Raw genomic sequence first — 14747 nt, forward strand, 5'->3', positions numbered from 1 at the left:
AACCCCATTGGGCCCAGTATCCCAAACTGATACAGAGTGGAGATCTGCAAGGGATTAAGAACATATTTCGGTTTGTACATGAGGAAGGAAGGGCAGAAAAGGTGTGGAAAAGCCAACCCAAGGCCCAGATTTATGGGGCATAAGACTGAAGATCTACCCAGAGAACTCAAACATCTATAGCAGCTGTATGCATAATTGTCAAACATTAGAAACAACCCAGATATCCTTCAGTTGGGGAATGAATAAACAAATTGTGGTAGTATTCCATGGAATAAAATTCTACTTGACAATAAAAATAAATAAAAGGAAAGTTTCTTGACCTTACCACTGTGCCAGTAATTACTGAGGGTAGCCATTAAAGCAGGAGTCATGAATGTTTCATGAAAAACATGGCACTTTAGAAAATGCAAATGTCCAGAAGTAGATCAAGAGAATTATGGAGAAAGCAGGAGTTGCCTAGAGGGGATGATTGTAAGGGTAGGAGAGACACGAAGGCCCTGGTTTGCTCAGCAAGAAAAAAGTCCTACATGCTATCTGCATGTTCTTTTTCATTATGATGCATAAAATACGACTGACTTATAAACTATTTTTAAAACTCAAAGTCCTCTATAAATACATATACAGCTTTTCCATTACCTTAAACGTATATCATGTTAAGAGCTAAAGGATCCAGGCTAAAGGATCTTTAGAATTCACGCAATATCCTTCGAAAACAAGAGTTTTTAACTTGTAGTTTGTAGGCATGGATAGAACTCAGTATACGAATCTGGATACAGAAATTATCTGTATTGTTATTGTTATTAACATCTAATTGAAATTTAGCATCATCCTTAATTGCGGGTAGAGGTCACAAAACATAGAAGCTCTGCCAGTACCTGTGGCTTTGTTACCAGTGGAAGTCACAGGTATCATTTCACATTGCAGTTGTTTGAAGGTATTTAAAAAAAAATCATTTATGCTCATCCCTACTTAGAAAATGTTATTATTGGACTTGTTGTTAGATCTTTGTTCTTAAAGTATTAGTAAAGAAACATGGGGGCGCCTGGATGGCTCAGTCAGTTAAGCATCTGACTCGATTTTGGCTCAGGTCATGGTTTCATGGTTGTGAGGTTGAGCCCTGCGTCAGGCTCTGAACTGGGTGTGGAGTCTGCTTAAGATTCTCTCTCTCACCCTCTCCCCCCCCCGCCCCTCCTCCTCTCTCAGGCTCTCTGTCTCTCTCAAAAAAGAAACAAAAAGAAACCTGTTTACCATGTCACAAATTCATCCTTTTAAAATTTGGTAACTATTTCATTGTATTCTGTGTATCTTATTCTTTGAAGAGGTCCTAGGCTTTAACAGACTCCCAAGATACATAGCACATAAAAATGTTAACCTAAAACCTTGGTGGCATGGGGCGCCTGGGTGTCGCAGTCGGTTAAGCGTCCGACTTCAGCCAGGTCACGATCTCGCGGTCCGTGAGTTCGAGCCCCGTGTCAGGCTCTGGGCTGATGGCTCGGAGCCTGGAGCCTGTTTCCGATTCTGTGTCTCCCTCTCTCTCTGCCCCTCCCCCCGTTCATGCTCTGTCTCTCTCTGTCCCAAAAATAAATAAAAAAAATAAAAAAAATAAAAGTTGAAAAAAAAAATTAAAAAAAAAATAAAACCTTGGTGGCTTAGTTGAGTGTCTGACTTTGGATGAGGTCATGATCTCATGGTTTGTGGGTTCGAGCTCCACATCGGGCTCCATGCTGACAGTGTGAAACCTGCTTGGAATTCTCTCTCTGACCCTCCCCTGTTCACTCAGATTCTCTCTCTCAAAATAAATAAATAAACTTAAAAAAAAAAAAACAACACAAAAAACAACAACCCACAAAACCTAACCTAAAAAAAAAAAAAAAAAAAAAAACCTAAAACCTTTCTTAGACTCTCATCAGTATTAAGTTCCATTCACTGCACACGGCTCAGTGCAGAAAGCCTGAGCTGTTGAGTGAGTTCTCATTTACCAGACCCTGTGCTTGATCTGCTAAATGCCAGCTGTGCCTTTCTGTAGGAAATATTGGTTCTAGTAAATTTCATGCCAATTGGTAAGTGCAAAGGGTACATTTTTGAGAATCTGTAGATTCTCTATGTAGAGTTTCTAAATTTCTCAGGACAGTTTATTTCATTTTGACAACCCTGACAGGAAGTCTTGCATCTTCTGGGGTAAAATCTGCTTTTGTTTTACTTCTGTCATAGACCTAGGTCTGGTCTGTATAACCTCACAATTATCTAGGAATTTCCTGAAGTCAATAAAATACTCTTACTGTGACCTTCCTGATGTGTCCCAGGAATACAGATCATAGTGAAATCTGCCAAATCAAAATATATTTTGACAGAACTATACTTACAGGGGAACATTAGTCTTAGACTTCATGGAACATTTTATTTTTCTTTTTTTCCCCATGAAACACTTTTCTAACGAATATTAGAGATCCTAGTATGTGCCTGGCACTCAGCTCAGCACTGGGAATATAACTGGCAAAGCAGACATGGTCCCTGCCCTCACGGATGTTGGAGGGAAAGTCATTTGTTATAGTGCTGGGAAGGTGCTCTGAAGACCAAGCAGGTGGGGTGGGAGGCTGAGCAGGCAAGGGACCTGAGTTTGAGAAAGGATGGGCTCTCTGGGTTGATAGCTGCATGGGGCTGGAGTCAGGGCAGGAGTTAGGTGTTCCTAGCAGAGGAACCAGCTTGGCACGTATAAGGAAATGAAAGATGATCAGCTTGGCTGGAAGGAGCTTGAGGTGGGGCCAAGTGGAGGTGGAAAGATAAACCAGCAGGAGACAATGCAGGATCTTCTAGGCCAGACTGAGGATTTTTGTTTTTGAAGCAGGGCGTGACATGGTCAGCTGTGCTTTATTGATACAGAGTAACTGTACTTCTTTTCTAAGAGTACAAACAACAGCAAGCAAAAGCAGGATGCCTGGAAACTTACAAAATACAGTCTGCTATTTAAACACAAGGGACATGAGACATGTACCAGACTACATGCGCATATTACAAATAACCTTCAGCTCTGGGTAGCAAGCTTTTGGTTTCAGTTCCAGAGTTAAATTACTTGTTTCTTTGAGGTTCTGAACTGAGGGAATTCTAAACCATTTGCTTTTGTCATGTGCCTTTGAAGACTTCTTGGTAAAGTTTCCATTATAAAGCTATTAACATTGTTTTCAATCTTTAATAAGGGGGGGGGTGCTATTAAAACCATTTAGATATCTGCTTGATATTTTAGTTGCAATTGTTTACCTGTTTATTTGGATCTCATTATAAAAGGCTGAAGGTACTGTAACTATAATTGAACTGCCTTGCAAGAAAGACTTTTGTAGTAATGGTAATCTCTGGTACATTTATATGTATTGAAAAGTTTGGACTTTCCCATTTGATTAACGAATATGGGCCATAGTAGTATTGGACATTGATGTGTATATGATCCTTTCAGCCACTAATTTGAATGAAAAATTCTTGCAATCTTTATACCATTTGAGTAAGAATATAAAATACGCTTTTTATTTCATGTATTTACTTTTTGAAATGCTCTGCAAAGTAATTGAGCAGATCTGCCGTATTATAGTATTAGCAACCAATGGGGATGAATTAGCTGCTGGCTCACTGTATTATTCTCATTGATATTTGGGCTTTGTTTTTGGATATTCTGAGTCACTGGACATGAACAAGAAGAACATTCTTCCCTTTCAACGTGTCAACCCGGGGTCTGGGTGTCTACATTTGTGCAAATTCTGAAATGTTTCACACGAAGCCAAGACAGTGTGTTCCAAAACAGCTAGCGTCCACCTGTACTTAAGTAGCTTATTATTAGTACCTTCGTTCTTTTTTGCCTTCTATGGAGAAGATATAAGAGTATACTTCTTGCATCTACATTGTAAAGGACTTTGAAAGGTCCTTGAGACAAGGATATTCAGAAGAGATGACTAGAGAAGTTGCAGAGAATTCTTTTTCTGTGTGTTTGGCATCTTTACACATGGTATTGGTAAGAGCTTCAGAGAGTAACCATAGCGTCAGAGGGCTTTGTTCTTTGTTTCAGGCAGTATTTGTTTGTTTTTGAGAATGTGCTTCCATGAATATATGTCTTGTCTGAGCAGAATTCCTTTGTGGACTGCCCCTACCAGTAGAATCAACTTTTTCAGATCCATGGTTGATGTGGGGCTGACCTGCCTCCTTTGCTCCCTTTGCTCTCGGGGTGAGCATGTGACCTGGTCAGCCAAAGTACCCCCACCTCTAGCCAGAGTGGTTTGTTCAGGCATCGGTATATGATCTCAACCAGCAAGATGGCCAGAGTACTCCCTGGGATTTTGGCAGAACACTGAATGATGCTCTCTTTCTCACAGGGGTTACAAAGCTACTAGGATTTGTGTCTACAACTGCTGATGGATTTTTGTTGACGAATGGAGAAAGTCTACCTGAAAAATGAAGGCACACTGAGGAAAATAGAAACAAAAGAATGAAAAGGCGCATTTCATCCCGTTAATGCCACCATATTAGATAGCCATTCCTGAATATTTTAGTTGCCACAAACCCGTTATTTTCCACTTCTGCTTAAGCTAATTTGAGTTAGGTTTTTGTTACTTTCAACCAAAAGAATTAAAACATACATACTGCCAATAAACTGCCCCTGCATTCAGGTGGCAGCAAGAAGGGAGAGGTCTGAAGGTGTCATCTGGTATGCCTGTGAAAGATTTGAAAATCTCCGATTCCCTGAGCCAGACAGAGTTTGCAAGAGGAACCAAAGAATGTGCTAACTTTTCACTCCTGTTGGCATTTACTGTAAATAGCACTAGATCTTTTAAACTACATTCTGAAGAAGGAGCATCCTAGTTTTTCTCATATATAGGAGACTTGGTGTTGCTATGTATTATAGAAACAAACATAAATGGTAGCTGGCTGATTCCTAGTTACAGCCTCACCATCTGAAATCCATGGATACATTTATTTGTTACACATTTGCTAAAAGCATGAAGCGTTCTAAGGTCTATTTTTCCACAAGTAAGATATTACAACCCCAGTAATGGTCTCTAACATGAATAACAAGATTAGAGGGACAAGCAGTAAAAATAATAAAAGACAAATTATCCTCTATTTCTAGTAACTCAGCAATGAAAGACATTTATGTTCTCATTTGGACGTTAAATAGCTAGAAAATATGAGTCAGTCATTTTGGATGCAGAATTCTGCCACAGCTTCATTCCATTTGGTATCCTAGGTATCAGTTTCTTACAGACATTTCCTTTTAAAGACAGGGAAGAAAGATACACAGTATGCTAATGGGAATGAGTATCTCCAGTGCCCTGTGAACCTAAAGTGGAAAGCAGAGGGGCTAGAATGACATTTCTGTTACAAGTTTATGCTAGTGGTTTATATTGTTGTAATTCTTCATGAAGACAGAGACATGAAACCTCTATAAATTAGGATTGTTTGTGGCTAAAAGAAAAGCTAGGGGAACCAGAGGCATTCTTTAGACTCACTTTATCTTACATCAATGCTTGTCTCATGGATAATAATTTCTGCTAAGAAGGGTTATAAGATAAGCCCTTCAGCTAAAAATAGAACCTGGTTACTAAGCTATAAGAAGAGGTTCTCTGCATATCGTAATTCAGTGACTAGAAAGCATGGTCTTCCGGGGTATGGCCTGCATGGTGTCCAAGTACATTATGAAGCATCTTGGTTAGCTCCATTCCCCTTAGAGGGGGAAACACAATAAACAACGATTTTCTACGAAGTATCATAGAACATACTGACGTGTTTATTATCCCTTGTGCTCACATAATAGGGAAGTAGATTTCTCCCTTCCAGGTGATATAATGGGGAAAACATCACATTTTCGGAAGAAAAACACTGCACAAGAAGAAATAGCATAAAGATAATGAAATTCTGTTGTGCTGTGTTTAATGAACTGATGGCTTAATAAACTATTGCCTTGGAGACCCCTCAAAAATCCCGGAAAACACATTTCTCACCTTTGTATCCGTAGGAGATTGTTAGTAAACAAAGATTAGCATTCACATTTAAGTGTGGGGTTTGCTTCCAAGGTTTTGGTTTGTTATCAGTTGTTGTTTCTATATGGCTAAAAGAACAGAGTCCTCCTGGGCTGTTCCAGCTCCATGGGGCACTTCTAGTCTCACACAGTTAAGTGGTTGGAAAACACACTTCTGTGCATTTGGATCTCAGTCTTCCTACCAAAAGGAGTGAGGTTCAAAGCACATCCTGTTGCCCTGGCCATGCCCACACAGAGTGGAAAGGCTGATTGCCAGGACCTCTAGCTGTAGCCAAGGGACAGTGGGGCATGCAAACAGATGGGGTCCTGGGCAATGAGAATTCAGAAGTGGCAGCCCAAGTATATTGGAAGATGTGGGAGCTTCCTTAAGCTTTATGAAATTAAGAAAAGAGAGAGCTAGGTCTGCAGAAGTCAAGTGTTGAATCCCTGAGCCTTGCACGTGATACAGTTGCTGACAGAAAGTCCGGGCCTTGATGCAAAGAAAGGACCTTTCCAGTGCAGAACAGCATGAGTCACAGAGGAGCGACGTCTGGGTGACAAAAGTACAGGGAAGGTCCAGACCTTTCCTATAGCCTGACATGGAGGAGTGTCAGACTGAAATTGATATAGGAACATTCCCCCTCATCTTGCTGCCAAAAACACTTATTTTTGTACAATATACTTCAGCTAATTGTATACTAAACTGATTGTAGTTTTTATTCCTTATTAATTTCAGGGATTCCCAACATAACTTATTTTACTGTATTTTTATGACTATATTCCCTATGCTGTACCTTTTACCCCCATGACTTACTTATTCCATAACTGGAAGCCAACTCATGTGTTCATTTTTTCATTCAGTACCTACACTGACTGCTCACTCTTTCCCAAACACTGAAATAAAACAAAAATAACAAGTGGTGAATGTATCCAAAGAAACCCCTGCTTTCACGGACTTTGCATTCTAGTTTGGAGAGACAATTAGTAGTAGGTAAGCATAAAGGCTTTCCATAAAGGCTTTGAAGAAAACATATTCCAATAATGTGAATAATGTGACAGAGGTTGATAAGCCCGAAGTTGGGGAACAATACTGGTAGGTAGATAAAGATGAGTGGGGAGTTGAGGATTGGCTTGAGGGGAGAGTAGTATTTAGAGAAGGAGAAGGGACGGAGGAGAGGCAAGGGGCCTGAGAAGCAGCAGCCAGTGACGTAGCAGGAGAGCCAAAAAAGCAGTCCTTAGAGAATGTTTAGGTCATTTCTTAGGCCCACAAGTGACCCAGTCCAGTTGATGGTTTCTGAAGTTTCATCCTGGCTGCTAAGGAGGCAAGACCATAACAAGTCAGGGGCAGAAGCAGAGAGACCAGTTGGTGGCGGTTGTGGGAACTGATGTGAGAAATAAGAATTGTTTGGACTGTGATCTTAGTGGTAGAGGGGATCAAAGACCCTACATTTGGGACATGCACAAAATGTGGAAGAAGGTAGTTAGCCCCCCCAAAATGGAAGTGCACATAGTACTTACTGATGGATTAATATTGGGTGTGAGGGAAAGAGCAGTTGCGCTTGGATGATTTTTATTTAGATCAGTGCTACTCAAAAAGCTGGTCTGTAGCTATTGCCACTGATCTGCGAGAGCATAAGGAGCTTGTGCCAAAGTGTAAATCGGCTGACTTTCTTCTTCATAGCAAGATTTTCTCAACGAAGGATGCAGTACATTGATTTACATTCTGGCACAAGCGCCACATTTTCCTGTAGAACAGAAAGCGTTTCCGGAGCAGACTCATGTATGACCCTCCCTTTGAGAAGCGTTGTTTTAGATGAAATCATCAGTGAAAGCCATAATTTTACTAAGGTCTCTGGCTTATCCAGGTAGAGCGTGTTCTTGAAGAATGGCTGATTTTGTAGTTTTAGAGGTGTCTTTGGTTGCCAAATGAATGGCACACCTGATGAATTACAAGATACTCTGAAACAGCACCTTAAAGTTCCCATTTCTAGGTTTCTAAACGCTTTGTTGACTTTTGTTTCGTTAGTGGTGAAATGTAAAAGAACAAGCTTAGGAAAACATTTTTTAAGAAATAATAAATTAACTCATGTTTATGAAGTAGGGTCACAGGGGCAACTCAAGCTAAGCTTTAGTTCTTTAAAATGTTGCTTATGCGCCATCATTTAGAAAACCTTCTGCATCTCCTAGCCATTCTGATCCAACTGTTTCTCTTATGTGTTTTCACAACAGTCTGTGTTTTACCTCTGTCATAGCACTATTTAAAATTTTTTTTAATGTTTATTTATTTTTGTGAGAGAGAGAGAGATAGAGAGACAGAGACAGAGACAGAGCACGAGTAGGGGAGGAGCAGAGAGAGAGGGAGACACAGAATCTGAAGCAGGCTCCAGGCTCTGAGCTGTCAGCACAGAGCCCAATGTGGGGCTCGAACTCACCAGCCATGAGATCATGACCGAAGCTGAAGTCAGATACCCAACCGACTGAGCCACCCAGGCGCCCCTGTCATAGCACTATTTTAGATCAAGAATGGTTGCCTGGCTTTTCCTTGCCTCCCCCCAACCTGTAAGCAAGTAGAAGGAAGACTGTGTATTATAACTCCAGTATCCAGTAGAATGTCTGAAACATTATAGATATCCAGTTAAACTTTATAAAAACTGAGTAGCATGATCACGATTTCAAAGAACAAAAGTATAACTACGCACTGTTGGGCATAATGGTTAACCTTCCAGATTGGGGTAACTACAATAGCAAAGACTTCTTTAGGTTAACCCAAATCTGAGGTACATGACTTCTCTTGTATCCTCAAACAGTAAAGAAAAGTTTTAAATGTTTAAATGAAAATTACAGATTGGACTTCCCAGTCATATCTCTTAAAAGAGAACAACTGATATGAGCGATATTTCAGAAATAAAGGACACTAGTGTGTGTGTATTATATATATAAAATAACCTCAGTATGGAGGGAATAACTCATTATGCCACAAGTAATGTTACCATAAGATTTGAGTTGGTGGGATCTAGCAGGTTCTCTTCCCTTCTTTAGCATCTGCTGGAGTTCAGTTGTGCTATTTGGCAAAATCCTTTGAAAATCTTAGGATCTGATTACAGTTACAAGCAGACTAGTTACCATCCAGTGATTGCAGATTTCTTAACCAATCAGGATATTAGAAGCTAAACGATTTTTCAATTGTTTTCATCCAACAGATTTTTTCAGATATCTACTGTGTGAAAAGTATCAGGTATCATTAAAGTACTAGGAGCTAAGGTGGGAATAGAATGACAAATCAGACATGGGTCTTGTCTTTAAGGAGAATAAAATGAAGTGTCACCAGTCTTTTTGCTGTGTATACCCCCAGATGTTATAGGATAACAAAACTGAACGCTTTTCCTTGGAGAGTGAGTCATGCCTCTTTGGTAGAGATTTCAGAACCTGCAAGTCTTCTAGCTTGACCCTGTCTGCTGTTCCCAGTGATGGCTCCCTGAGGTGACTGTTTCCATCAGTTCTCACAGTTGTTACTCCCTTAGGCGTATCACCCATTAGGGAAGATCCTAGCTATGGCAGCAATTTTCAAAGCCACCATTATTCAGTCTCCTGCTAGTTGATCCAGTCTGCTGTTCCTATAGGGACTTACCATCATCAATTTGTATTGTAGCAACCCCTTTCATTGCTTTGTTTTGCCTTGAGATGATCAGAAGTTTTGTCAGCTCTTACTTGGCTATGAGTGTTCTCGTACCTAAGGGTATCCTTCCTATTGCTATTCTTAAAAATAGGTATAAAAAAGCTTTAGTGATTACCCCAAGCTCTTTTACATAATGATGATGTTGACGATGATAATAATAGCCATGGTATCAATAATATTTATTGAGGACTAAAAATAGGTGAGTTCCTGCCCTGTGTGGTTTGCAGACGTTTTCTCATTTATTCCTTATAACAACTCTGGAAAGAAGGTACCATTATTATGTCCATTTTACAGATGAGTAACCAAGGCAAAGAGAAGTTAAGTAACTTGACGACTACCCTCTTGGGTTCCTACCATCAAATGGGGAGGGACTTACCAATGAGTCTCATGTAGAGCTCTTGTTGTCCCATGAGCTCTCTGTGATTGACCAAACTCTACTGATGGACCTGGGTTGTGTTGATGAGTAGTGACGAGACCAGTATACATATTGTGGGCTAAATATAATCTCCAGGTGTCACTCTCTTCTTGGACAAGCGGTGAATGTTTGTCTTTATGGTCCCTGAGATTGGGTCAGAAGCCAAAGGCAGATTCAAGATGGAAAAGATTATGCTGGGACAAAAATAATCTCAGATTTTGGCACCTAATTCCTGGCCCATGCTGGTACAAGTGTTCCTCAATTTTGGCCTATAATTTCCATTACTTGTTTTGATCTAGACTCCTAACAGATGCTGTGTTATCACTGGTCAGCTTAGAAAAAATTACTCTTCACTTACCAAAGAAGTCCAAGAACACCCTAAAGCTGTGAGGGTGGCTCCACTCAGTGTCATCACTACTAATATTTAGAGGCATTTATGCCTGAAACTGCTGCCTACTTCATGTGCATTAATCTCATTTAATGCTCATGAAAACCTTACAAGGTTGACCCCACTGTATTATCAATATCTGTGTGGCTGGTGACTCATTCCTGTACTATTAACATAGCAACTTGAGCCCCATGATTTGGAATATATTAGACAAATAGACTCTAAGAGTCTGTTTTATTTTGGCTAGGATTAAATATAGTCTTTTGTCTTTGATTAGATAATTAAAAAAAATTTTTTTATGTTAATTCATTTTTGAGAGATAGACAGAGCATGAGTAGGAGGGGGGAACAGAGATAGGGAGACACATAATCCAAAGCAGTCTCCAGGCTCTGAGCTGTCAGCACAGAGCTCAACGCGGGGCTAGAACTCATGAACCGAACGGCAAGATCATGACCTGAGCCGAAGTTGGAAGCTTAACTGATTGAGCCACCCAGGCACCCCTGATTAGGTAGTTTTTTTAAGGGGAGGGGTACTACCACTTATTAAATATCTACTGTATGATGGGCACTGTGCTGTTCACATGTAAGTTCATATTTTTAACAATCTTATGATTCAGGGTGTTTTATCATGCTAAGAATAACTTTACCTAAGAACACCTTGGGAGAGTAGTAAGGAAAAATCTATAAGATGAAGGAAATAAACAAAAACTTGTGAGGGTACTTAATGAATACAGAGCAGATGCTTCACATGAAGAACAGATTTTTGATGGCAAGCTTTTGCCCTGGAAGATACATAAAATTTATCACTGTGGGAGGAAGTGATCCAGCAATGGACCAAGTATAAACCTTGCAAAGAAATATTGCAAAAAAATGTTTTGGTAGATAGGTAACAAAATCTTTTTCTTATTTGCTCTTCAGCCTGTGAGATTTGCTGCTACTCATTGATGCATATCAAGTAGGGATTAGAAGAAAATAAGTCCTTATAATTGGAATCAGCCATGATGAGTGCCGTCTCTTTCTCTAGAATATCTATGTTTTATGGAAGTATCTAATAAACATGAGTACAATAGAATAGAGTAGAATGGAATAGAAAATGATACAGAGGTGGATGATCATAACCAGAACTATGCCGAGATAGAATACACACATAGCTGATTTAGTATGGAGTATCAAATGGTATTTGTGTTTATTGTTTCTTAAAGGAGGCCCTTCTGAGCAAGAAAACAGTACAAAAGCAGTTTTATTTATTGGCAGACAAATAGGAATCTTACCAATCTGTCCACACTGACACTCCTTTCCTTCCCCTCTAGTGACCCTGAAACCCCTCAAAAACAAAACATCAGAAAGACATTTTTACTCATATATATGTTTGTGTATTTTATGTATGCATGTGTTTATATGTGATACATTGCTTATGTAACTCCCATATGTACACACATGTAATGAGTTGGGATAAACTAGGCTATTGTGTGTTAGCAGTCAACTCCCAAATCTTAGTGGTTTAGACCACCAAAGTTTATTTGTCACTCATTCTACAGTGTAGCCTAAATCTGGAATATTGTCTGGTTCAAAGCAGAGAGAAAAAATGAACATCACAGACCTTGTAATTGATCTAAGAACTTCTGCCCATATATCCGTTCTTCCCACATGTCATTGGTCAAAGCAAGTTATGCTCAAGCCTGGTGTCAGCATGGAATGAGTATCTGTGCAGCAGTATTTTTGAACAATAATGCAAGCTACTGTAGTATAGTAACCCATTATAGTGATATATGATTCTAATGATGTCTTTTGTGAGGGGAGTATTGGTGTTCAGTGAATGCATTATAGTTTTCAGAATGTAATTGTACCCCCAGGAACTGGTCCATCTATTCTCAGGTGTTTTTTCCAGGTGATTGAGAAGACAGCGATAGATAAGAACAAACCATTGCTTGTGGCTTTAACCTCACTTAGTTTTCATGTTCTCCTTCCTCTCCCCATCTCTCTCACATTTTCATTCATTCTATTAATGACATTGAGTCAGTATTTCTGCATTATAAAGTCCACTCCCTATATTTTTCAGTCAAATAGCTGTTGAGAATTTCCTCTGTGCCAGGCACAGTACCATGTGCTCAATGACACTATGATCTTATGCAGAAACACTTCTTAGTGGTTTAAGGCCTGGAGGAAACAGTTTATTTCATTAAAAAAATAGTATTGATTACACACTACAGTGGGTGAATGAAACTAGATCACAGTTTTGTGGAACAGACAGACATATTGGAGGAGAGTTTACATGGTGCTTTGGCTAATGAAGAGAAAGGTAGATTCTAGGGGAATGAAAGAGTTATAAGGCACTGTAGATGAAATCTGTCCTGTTTTGAGAAGGATCGATAGAATTTTGTTAAAAGTCAAGGAAGAAGTGAGGTAAAAGCCTTGGGGTATAGAATTTGGGGAACGCATACTTAGAGATAAGACTGGTTAAAAAAAGTTATGGAGTTATTTGATAGAATTCATAAGATCTGTCCAGAAAGATCGACCTTCCCGAGCCTCTGGGTATTCTCCTGACCTGTGACAATACAATCTGCCCTCTTCTTTTTAACTCACCCTTTCAATTGAGCAATGGATGTCCCAGACTGAGCCCGATGGTTTCCTTTCACCCGTTGCCTTTAATTTGGGCCCCTGATCTCTTCCCTTTTCCATGTCTAAGATTTATATTTAAGTCTCTTTGTTTTATGGCTTATCCCATTTGGATACAGTAGGCTACTTCCAGTGAATAACCTGAAAGATTTCTGTCCTTTAAATGAATTTCGCATGTGCATTTCCGTATTTCTGTTAAACCTGAACAATCATCCCTGTTATACATACATCCCTCCGTTAATGTGTTTGGAAGAATGAATTGATGAGTCATATGCAACATAAAATGCACTGTGAATCACTGTTTTTATGATGTTCTACAAATATTCTACCCAAGGTATGCAGTGACTCATCTGTGGCATAAGGACATTTCAGAGACAGATCAAAATGTAGCCTGCAACAAAACCCATCCTTGCCTCAGTTGCTCTTTCATGAAAGCTGGTGGTACAGATACTGAAAACAGAACTTCTTTTGCATTACCTTTTTGAATAGGTCCAATTAAATCGAGGTTGGGAACACTATGTATCAATACCTCATTTTCCACTAGAGAAGAAGAATTTCTTCATAGAGCTGCCTTCAGGCTATCCTTTCGGAAACCCTCTTAGATAATTTCTTTTGGATAATTTCATTCTTTTTCCTCACCCTTTTTCTTCTTTAAATCTGGGTTAGAGGATGGATAATTGGGGTTTAGAACTGGAACATTTCAAAATGGCTCAAACCTTTATGTTGTAAAATGTGAAAACTTTAGGTCCGAAAATATAAAGCGATAAGACCAAGTCATATAAAAGCTGGGGTTTAAGCTGGGGTTCTTGACTTTCAATATAGGGCTTATTTTAGCATAACTGTAAAATTGCCCCAAAGTAGGAATAGTGAATGTTACCTGGAGTGAAACGGTTTGAGGAAGTGTTGTTTGTTACTGATAGGGTGTTCATAAATTTTGCAATCACTGTATATTTCAGCTATACTTATGTATTGATTTCACTACTTAGAGTTGAGTCATAGAATTCAAGATTTGAGGTATCTTCATGTGATACACGTAGACTATGCTATTTAAACATTTATGGTATTGATTTATTTTTTTATATTTCAGTGGGTTTATTTCAGCACTCAGTCAATAGGAAAATAAAAATGTAGTCAGGCTATGAAATTTACAGTGGATGGAAGCCCAATCAAGTTTTGAAATCCAGGTTTAGATCCATTTAACTGTTGTAATGCAGTTCTGTAGAGGAGCAAAGGGGTTTGCACTGAGTAAATCGAGGCCCAAATCCCTCCCAGGATGCTTGTTACTGAATTTGATCAGACGGAGGCACCATTGACTGTAAACAGTATTCCGGTTTCAGGGATACATCCGAACAGAACAAGTGCATTGTAGAATTTTTTTTTTTTTTTTTTTTTTTTTTTTTTAAGGGAAAAGTTTATTTTTTTATTTTTTTTTTTTTTTTTTTTTTTTTTTTTTTATCAATAGGGGATCACTTTATTTACTTCATTATTTTTTAAAGAGTTTTTAAAATATAATTTATGGTCAAATTGGCTTACATAGAACACCCAGTGCTGATCCCAAGTGCCCACCTCAGTGCCCATCACCCACTATCCCTTCTCCCCCACCCCCATCCACCCTTAGTTTGTTCTCTGTATTTAAGAGTCTCTTGTGGTTTGCC

The 14747-nt window shown here is 39.2% G+C and overlaps 1 protein-coding gene across 1 annotated transcript in view; it reads left to right on the plus strand.

The window, feature by feature from the left end:
• Positions 1–14747, plus strand: part of OXR1 (oxidation resistance 1) — a 464297-nt gene that overhangs the window by 12972 nt on the left and 436578 nt on the right. The window lies entirely within an intron of this gene.

This window comes from Herpailurus yagouaroundi, unplaced genomic scaffold (genome assembly GCF_014898765.1).
Source record: "Herpailurus yagouaroundi ecotype Mexico unplaced genomic scaffold, PumYag 186, whole genome shotgun sequence".
Lineage (NCBI taxonomy): Eukaryota > Metazoa > Chordata > Mammalia > Carnivora > Felidae > Herpailurus > Herpailurus yagouaroundi.